The following is a 10,285-nucleotide window of genomic DNA, read 5'->3' as shown; positions in this document are numbered from 1 at the left end:
GACCATTCGATAGAGAAATAGCAAAACCAGTATCGCACTTCTAATTCATGCTTGTCAGAACAAAATTGTAATACATCCATGCCCCAACCTTCCCCGCGGTTGCTTACTTTTGTCAGGTTAGTTTTAGTTTTAGTGTATCTGTATCTGCACCCCCCTCCTTCCCCGTGCCCCCCTTCTTAAGCCAAATAAAATCTCCCCATTCACATGAATTGGTTTAAATTTTATTCTGTGTAGCATGAAAAAAAAGTCAGACATTTCCACTCCGGGATCCCCTTGTTGGCTGCAGGCCACTTCCCGCGCCGCTGTTCTGATTCTCTGCTTTGGGGCGCAGCCCGTGGCACATGGGGGTTCCGGGCACTGTGGGGTGACTCCTTGCATGGCTCCTCCTGCGTCTCGCCAGGTGCTGTATCTGTGCCATGTACCACTTGCTCCCCCCTCAAAAATCTCACCTTGGCCTCGTGGATCTTCAGGCTACGCAGGTTTTTGTAGACCTTGACCTAGACCACATACACGTACCATATCTTTTTACCATATTCTATCTCATCCTCTTTCCTTACCTTACATTGTCTCATCTTCTGACCTTACATTACCATATTTCCTTACCTTTACTTATTTGATATCCTCCCCTTACTTTGCCCTATTTCACCTCATTACCTGTCATCATCATTACCATGTCCACACTGTACCTTATCTTACCTTACCTTCTTACCTTCCCCGATCTCACCTTACCTTATGTTATCTCATCTTATCTTATCCATACCATTTCCTATCAAATCTAAATGGAACTTATCACATCATCCTCTGTTGTCATTTGATATATCTCATAGAAATGATTCCCACCTCGCCTCGCCCCCCTGGGAATGAAAAAGGTATCTATCTGCCATGTGCTTATTAATTTAATGCCATCTCAACTTGTCTCATCTTATCTTGGAGCATCTTATCTTCCACTATCTCATCTCATGTCCCTAGTTCCTGGGGTCCTGTGCTTCCTGAATCAGTGTCACGGTAAGAAAATATTCAAAAGGAGCATCAATTTCTTGTCATTTTTCTATTTTAACTTGTCTATGTTTCTACAGAAACGGCGGTCTGGATAACAGGGCTTACTGTAGGTGTCGGTACTGTGACAATCACTGCAATCCTTGTAGTCACCTTCAAAAAAGGCCACTTATTCAGAAGGAAACAGAATGGAACTGCAGCGTGAGTGTGCACGTCAATATTTACAACCAAATGTCTTTGAAAATGGCGGGGTTGAGGTAATGTGCTGCGTAATGGGTTTACAAGATTGTATGTTAATAAATATCAGGGGGAGTTTATTTCGCTGTCTAAAAGTACTGATTGTAGTGTCTGCCTCCACCCCCTCAGAAAAACAGCCTGCACCAAATTCAAGGGCAACAGGGTGAGAAGTTGTGGTGTTTTCCATGGCGGGTTTTTCCCCAGCATGAATTTGCTTTTAAAACCCATGACAACAAAAGGTTCTGTATGTCCTGAAGACCCAGAATTTAAGAAAAAAACAGGTATACTGCAAAAGTGTCATACATCGCAATGCAGATTGGTGTTCATAACGTTTCGGTATACTACAAGGACACTCCCAGCTAACAGTGGCTGGCGGATATATCGAGATCATCTCTGACGGCTCCAACTATGATGATGATGATGTTGAAGATGTGTAAAGCACTGTAAAGTGCAATGTGGAGCAAAAGGTTTTTACTTGCCTACCTCCTTGGTTCCTAGATACTTAAAGTAGTCCTGTGACGTCCGAGCAAGGTACAATTAACACCCTCTTCCTCGCTGAAGATGATGAAGGCTTTACGTCACAGAGACACACATTCACCGGCCAAAAATGTGCCAGGAAACATTTGCATTGTTAACGAGGGATTGTGCCGGAAAGGTCCCCGAGGCCCTTTTTGTCCATTGTTGTCCCTCTAAATGTCCGAACTTGAAATGTCACAGGAGTTGATATCACACAATGATGCAGAACACGGAAAGGAGAGAAGGAAAACAATAAGCTGGGTTTTGCCCCCGTAATGGGAAACAAATGGCATACTAGAAAGAAGGCCATTCTTCCACATTTCTAATAGTATGGTTGGGTAGTGTTGAGGGAAGGAGCCGCTGACTACGCAAAATCAACTCTTTTGATTCACAATTGTTTCCTGGACCTGACCTCTGGCTTTGTTTTTCCAGGTGGGGCTGAACGAATTGAGAGTGTAAGTAGACCACCATGCATGCTCAAACACATACACATTCATGCACTCATGGCACACACGTAAACAGGCAAATCAACACACCCTCATACACCAGCACATACAGTATATGCACACATAAACACACACATGCACGTACAAACAAATGCTGATGACTATTGAGTCTTTGCTTCCAGAAACTTCTCCCGGAATCCGTTTTTATTGTTTTGTTGTTTACAGACAGATCATCTAAAAGGCCCTCTCCACCATGTTTTGCACTTATAGCCATCTGATATTTTTCTGTGTAACTCCCTGCTTCAATACGTAGGTTTCGCATTATCATATATTTCAGGTAATTCCTTTATTGATATTCCAACAGCAGCCTGCTCTTCTATGTTCCACAAAGTGCTCCCCGCCCCCCAAAAAACGCTGGCCGCTCACGGCAGTTCCTAGACATGCTGCTATCGATAGAAAGGTTCAGTATGGAACCTAGACGCCTGGAAATTCTCTGGGCTGCTATAGGCATGTGCACTGAGAGAGTAACTTTACCTGGAATTAATGCCCCCCTTAACCTGTCTCTCTAAGCAGGAGTCAGGTGGATGTGCTGAGCAGAATCCCAACGTGAGAGAGCAGAGTAATCACAGTGACCACAGCCTCAAGCGAATCAGCATTGATGCCATTGTAGTAGTTGATGACACCAATGCAAACGCGGCGCGTGGGGAGTGCAGCCAAGACCGGACTCTGGACTGCTGAAACTCTGCAACCAGAAAAAAAAATATTCTGCAATAATTGAGGTTATTGTCTCGCTGGAAACCTTTTTCTACTTGAATTGAAATCCGCTTAGGTTTTTTTATACACAGTATATATTTTTTGTGTAATGTATGAAAATGGGTCCTTACTCTCATCTCACCCTTTATGCCTCTGAAGAATGTAAAAAAATACATTTTGCTCTTTTGCTCAGACGGGATTTCTCAAAAGGATTTGTGCTATTGTGTATCTATACTTTTACTCTACTACATTTCTGACAGACACATTACTTTAGTCAACATGCCTTACAATTATTTTGAGTACCGTACATTTAAGAGCAAGTACTTTTATTTCACTTCAGTATAAATGTTAATTTCAGAAACTCACTTTCACTGCAGTAATTGTGTGTCAGGGCATTTATACTTTTAATAAAGTAAAAGGTCTGAGTACTTCTTCCCAACTGTCCTCACCCAGAATTTCACCATACCAAATCCATAACTTAAATTAATTAAATTGCTGACCATCTCTGACCTCATAACTCAACATATCTGTTATTACCTCGGGCTGGAACCCTATTTCTTTTGCTCTGATTTTATTTATTTTTCATCTTGGCGTTTCTCAGGCTTTTTCTAAAAGTGTCCGAAACACAGTAACCTTAGTACGCATAGACATGTTTGAGGTCTCAGATGGACGTTTCAGATGTCTTGATCAATATCAATGTACATTTGGAGCAGAAATGAGTGAAAAACTATTGCAAATTTTATTGGAAGCAGAAGAATGTTGGCGCGACATGATTACTTTGAGGAACCGCGCCATCATCTGAAGTTATACATAGAAGTCCAAGCTCCGTCCCTCGGAAGTCATTCGCATCCAGCGGCCTGCGTCCTGTGGACCGCACAGCATTGGCCAGGCCAAAACCAGTGACACTCAACCCGCGGCTCTTTAAAGTGTTATTTTGAATTAAATACAACAATTCTAGAAGTGTATTTCAATCAATTTTGTCTGGGACATTGTCTGCGGTATCCAAAACTGAAACTTCCATAAGACATATCAACCTATGACGTCTTCGAGAGAGAGCGCATTTATAGAGTTTCCTGGTAGTGATCAATGATCTGTTAACAGTGATCAATGGCTGATCACCTCTTTTCCGTGGTGATTTTATTATTAATTCCTATTTATTTTGTCACCATATTTAAGTAATAACCTGGAGTCGCAACTTATCACCCGGACCAAACGTGCCACGCCACGTCCAAATCTTCCATCTGCTTCCACGCTACAAGAACCACAACAGCCTCCATGCAATTAATAAATAGAAGAAAAAAAACTTTTATATCAATCCACGTTTCTCTATTGAAGCCTTCATCTAAGTGTGATATTCCAGAGAACACGGCATCTGCAGTGCAAAAACCTGGCAGCCGCAGCAGATGCGGCGGCACAATAGATTTGACTTGTCTGGTTCCCCACGTCACTTCCGGTTTGCCATCTACTGTAATCCATTTAAACGCCACCTATTCTAGTGCTCTGTTTACAGTGTGCGAGGAAATCCTATTACAGCGGGAAAACGATCTTATGGTACGGTAATCTCACGGTAATAATAATATGGTAATGGTAATAACAATAAGTTACAATTATTGTATACATCATGCTTTTCATTCCTTAATTGGATATTATTAGTAGACTTATTTTAAAATGCATAATGGTTTGATGGAGCAAAGGGACATTTCAGAAATATTGCTATATTTTTTTGTTAATGTAGTATTATAACCATATGGGTACCACTGTGTGGAACGCCATATGAGTCAATATTAAATAAATAAGTAAATACATAAATAAATAAATACACGTATGAAATGAATCCTGAAATAAACTCAGGAAGCTTTTATTTCGTAATGCCACATTTATTTATTTAAGGGGACTTTTATTTCATAATGCCACATTTCCAATCCTTAAATGCAAATGCATGGGGCATGGTTATCTCACAGATTTAGAGCAGAGAGGGGGCGGCGCCGAAACAGACTAGGAGTTGCTGGTATACCCACTGGCTTTGCCCAGATTCATGAAAAATACAATAAAAAGTGGTCCACAAAAGTTCATCGCCACGTCGTGTACAATCCACTGAAATATGGGAGTGAGTGACGCGTCCAAGCTCCAGCAAGTCGTCGGAAAAAAACAGAAGCCATGCAATTGTAATTATTCACAGAAATACTACAATGTTTTTCGTATTTCATGGAAACGTAACTTACTGAAAATTATATCCAAGGAAAGAGAGTCAACAAATGAATTACGTTAATTCCACTTATCGTAAATTAACATGAATACATCATAAGACGTATATGAGACACAAAGTCACCTTCATCATTGAGACACCGGATGTACTTCAATGCAACAAGGTGAGTTATAACAATGACAAGATGTAGTTTAAAGTAAAAAAATATATACTTTTTTAATATATGCATGAATAAACATTTTCTTACACCTAAACTGAACAAACTTCAATTAAAAGGCAGGCAAATGTTGTAATATTGACAAATATTCCACAATAATTCCAATGACAAATTAATGTTAAAGATCCATACTGTAAATGTTGTCTGCATTACAATATAGACAAGTAATCTATTAAACTGAATTTTTCAATTTCACATTATTAACAGAAAAAATACAATAATTACAACAAACATTTACTTATATATTTCTAAAATGAAATGTATTTATTGTTATTGTTATGAAAAGCAATGCAGATGCAAATAGCAGAAAATCTAAGACAATAAAGAAGCCATTGTACAAATATCCAGTCGTCAAGTTCAGTCACAATATTCACAAAAAAAGTACTGAAGAAAAATACTGTTAAAAAAACACTAATGGTAAATCTCTCAATGTAAGTGTTGATTCCCCGTACGTCTCGATGTTAAGAGGCTCATTTTACCAGCACGATTAAAACATTTAGAGACTCCAGAAATAAACAGTGTGCAGCTATGAGTTTAACGGCAGTTCTTAAAAACAAGATGTGTATGTTTGCAAATGGACACAAAATGACCTAAATGATGTTTTGATTAAAATAAATAATCTTTATCAGGATATGAACATCGAGTGGTAAAGGTGCTAGAATAAATGAATCCAAGAATAGATTATATTCCAATAACAAAATTTCCAACAAGACAAATTATGTTTTATACAGCATTCCAAATAACGTATGCAGATCCCTTTACTGGCTGTATTGGTGTAGATCAGTATGACTGCTTTGTATAATATAGCTATGCCAATTGATAGAGCACTTAAGAAATCACTGTTAAATTATGATGATGCATGTTTATTAACTATTTTGGGTACTCAGAATCAGAATCAGAATCAGCTTTATTCCCCAAGTATGCTCACATTTTCTCTCACACTTTCTCTCAGTGTACAAACATGGACTTGACCAGCGATTCCCAACCTATGGGCCCACCGGTGGGCCGCAAGGGTATTGCAAGTGGGCCACCAAATCATGGGCAAAACACATAGAATTTATTGAAAAGATAAATAAACACACTTTTGGCTTCTGAGTATCCCGATCGGTCCAACAGAGCTGTGCGATTTCTGATGCCTTTGACATTTTTTGACAAAGGAAGAAATGCAGCTTCCCGTCACCGATATCAATCATGTCAAAGAGCACCTGCACGGTTTGAGGACCAAGCTGCACGAATACTTCCCCATCCCAGACGGGCAGTGCAGCTGGATCGAAAAGCCAGCCACAGAGACGATACCCTCGCAGGCCTGAGCGCAAAAGAGAAGAATCTAACAAACAAAGAGGAGGATCTTGTGGATCTCTCCTGCGACAGCGCATTGAAACTGGCTTTCTCACAGAAGTACCTGACACACTTTTGGCTTCTGAGTGTCCGGATCCGTCCAACAGAGCTGTGCGATTTCTGATGCCTTTCCCGACGACGTTTCTCTGTGAGACTGGCTTTAGGGCGCTCGTGGCCTTGAAGACGAAATACAGGAATAAACTGAATGTTGAGCCAGATCTCCACCTGAGACTGTCGTCCCTTAAGCCAGACATCAAGCATCTGGTGTCTTCCAGGCAACATCAGCCTTCTCATGAGGTGAGTTCATATTAATGTGCTCCTGTTATTGTTAGTTTTACATTACAAACGTTACGCAAAAGATCCATAGATATAAGGTTATTTTTAACCCACCTCTTTTTTGGTTTTACCACTACTGCACCGTATGTATGAGAATGCATATGATTGTTAAAATAAACATCCTCTGAGAACACACTGTTTGGCTCCATGTGTTACTTCTGGTGGGGTGTGGGCCGCCAACATTTTTCAGATTTTCAAGTGGGCCGCGAGTCCGAAAAGGTTGCGAACCGCTGGACTTAGACATACAGCAGAAACAAAGACAACGACCTAAAACATAAACATTTAACTACTATATACAGATGTAGATGTATATACAATTATACATATAGGTATATCCGGTATATATATATACACATAAAAACATAGTAGTGCAATAGTGCAATAGTGCAGAGTGCAAAGACGCTGGAGTGAATATGGAATAATTAATAGGTTACTTAATAAACATTATGTAGGTGGATTTGACATTATATGCATGTATACAATGTGCAGTATATACACTGTGTTTTTGTTTATATCGCAAAATGTTCAAAACTGTTTAGCCTCCCAAATATATTATATAGAATTTGTATGTACAGCAAGTGTCCAGTGTTTAGTGCGCAGGGGTTGTCTCTGACACCGTGCGCCTGGTTTAAGTGTTCATCACTGTGACAGCCTGTGGGAAGGAGCTGTTCTTGTGTCTGCTTGTCTCGGCGCACCGTGTTCTGTAGCGCCTCCCAGAGGGGATGAGTTGGAACAGGTTGTATCCCAGGGTGTGATGGCTCTGCAGTGATGTTTCCTGCACGTTTCCTGACTCTGGACACGTGCATGTCCCGAGTTGGAGGAGGGCCGGTCGGCGCCGGGGATTTTCTCTGCAGTCCTGACGGTCCGTTGTGGTCTGTTCCCGATCCTGATTGGTGGCGGAACCACACCGGACAGTGATGGAGGTGCAGAGGACAGACGTGTGCATGTCCAGTACATGTGCAGCTATCAAGAAGGGATCGTGGCATGCAGTCGTTCGATTCACACGCAAGGATCCTAATCGGGCTGAATGAGTATGACCCAGCGAGTAGTTCTGCAGCTAACTACAACAACATTGAATCCGTCTGTCGTCGTGTCTGAAAAAGTAATAAATCATTCTCGCCACTCAACCAATATTTGAGATCACTACAAACAGATATTATTGACACATAAAATACGTAGTGAAAATTAAGTGAATTAAAAGTAAGTGAAAATTGCGAAACAGCCAGTACCAAAAAAAGATAGATGAAAGGCGTAAATACCATCCCAAACACACCGTAACTAAAATGTTTGTGAATAAAAAAAAAAACTCACTGACTTACTACCACTACTGACCGAACCGAAAATGTTTCATGAAATCAAGACATAAAATTAATCCATAAATAGTAAATGTACTGAAAATAAATACAATCATAATGTCATTAAGAACCAGAACAAAACAAACAATGTATGAATACTTCATATATTACGGAGACCACTAAGGATGGATAAAATGTATTCAAAGGATGTAATCATAGTCAATGAATCTGACAATACTAACTTTCAGTTCCTACCTTTGACAATATATCAACAAAAGAAACTTTGATCGAAATTTAACATTTCACATTCAAATAACAATTTTCAAATACGGAAAGCTATAGCAATGACTGACCCTTGTGAAACAAAATCCATTGTCTCCTTTGGAGCATTATTATTTTCAATTACATCATCAACATTAAAGTAGAAACAAAGGAAATCACAGGAAAATTTGACTTGTGATAATGAAACACCTGAATTTGTACAGTAATTATGTACGACATGACTGGTTAGCTGTTGAAAACTATTTACGTTTGTCAGAGATGAAAATATGTTGGAAGTTGGACTACTGAAGTACTACAAGCAGCAGCAAATGTACTTTTAGTCATGACAAATGGTTGAAATATTGCACATCAAAGACACAGTTTAAAATGGAAACAGGAATTTACTTGAAACATACCAATAAATGTCATTATGAAGTTGTTGCATGTGGTAAACGTCACAACACAGAAGACGATGCTCATATGTGCAATCAATCTACTAATAATAAAAAAAACTTTAAAAAAGACCATGATTTGATATCCGCTCCTCGATCTCCGAAAGAAATAAAATAAAGGGGAAAAAAAAGAATAACTGACAGAACTTTGAGATGTAGAGGAGCAAAAATAATAAAAAAGAATAAGTTAAATCGATGACATTAATGTGAATGACAACACTTTAAATATAAATGTAAATTCGCAATACTTGTCAGGGTTAAGAGGCTCATTTCACCACGATGATTCACAATTTGTACGACTATGAGTTAAACAGCAAATCTTAGAAAACAAGATTCAGAATGTCTGCACATGGACACATAATGACCGTGACAATGTTTTAATTAAAGGAAATAATGTTTATACTGTATGTCCATATGTCCAATGTTAATGTGTTTATATACATTATGTTTATATGTCCAGTATATTTTGCTGCATTACACAAAAACCCAAAAGTGTAACACTTACCTCAAACGAATAAACTGGACCCTGTGTATTGTTGCCTGCGGCTATATTTTTTTTATTATTGTGAAAAGTATTTACATTGCCGTTTTTTTTATTGTTCCAGGTGGCTTGTCTTGTCATTTCCTGTCCAAATGACTCTACTTTACCACTTACAAACAAAAGTACGACTGTTCGCTCAGCTATTTAGAAGTGTTATTTAGAATTGATCTCATACGACACAAATGATGTCCCTTTAGAAATGTTAAATCGATAGCTGACGTCTGGTTGAAATGGGAATGCTTCATACGTAATGTCATGAAAGTTTGATTTGTGAACGTAACTAAATGATGTTTGTAAGTTCAGTAGATTTTAATGCATTTCACAAAAAAAAAAAAAATTGTAAAATGTACCTACAACGAATAAACTGTACTCTGTGTATTGCTGCCTGCAGCTATATTTATTATTATAAATAATGTTAATAATCATAATAAATAATGTTATTTGTGTAGCCTTTTTCCCATTGCTCAAAGATTCTTTATATTAAAATCACACGCAATAAAAGCACAGAAAGAAGGCAGTCAAAGTTGAGAGATCTTTTGATTTTGTGATGTGTTTGGTTTGTGCACTGTGTGCAGATCCACTTAAGCCCTGAGAGTAATGACCTACTGTATGGTTTGGTTTCATGCCTGGGCCTCGTCCTCCTGAATGCCATGGAGACGTGTGTTCGGTCCCCTGTGGCCACTAGAAGGCA

General features: G+C 39.0%; 1 long non-coding RNA gene across 1 annotated transcript; it reads left to right on the top strand.

Moving 5' to 3' along the window:
* Window positions 1-822: 822 nt before the first annotated feature.
* LOC307236462 lies at window positions 823-1,163 on the top strand. The gene is made up of 3 exons (XR_013844377.1): window positions 823-869; window positions 970-1,005; window positions 1,077-1,163. It is a non-coding gene; the product is annotated as an uncharacterized lncRNA (long non-coding RNA).
* Window positions 1,164-10,285: the final 9,122 nt, after the last annotated feature.

The sequence above is a fragment of the Zeus faber genome (genome assembly GCF_960531495.2).
Source record: "Zeus faber genome assembly, chromosome: 11".
NCBI lineage: Eukaryota > Metazoa > Chordata > Actinopteri > Zeiformes > Zeidae > Zeus > Zeus faber.
Note: the sequence above shows the minus strand (reverse complement) of the source record. Positions and strands in the feature narration are given on the sequence as shown.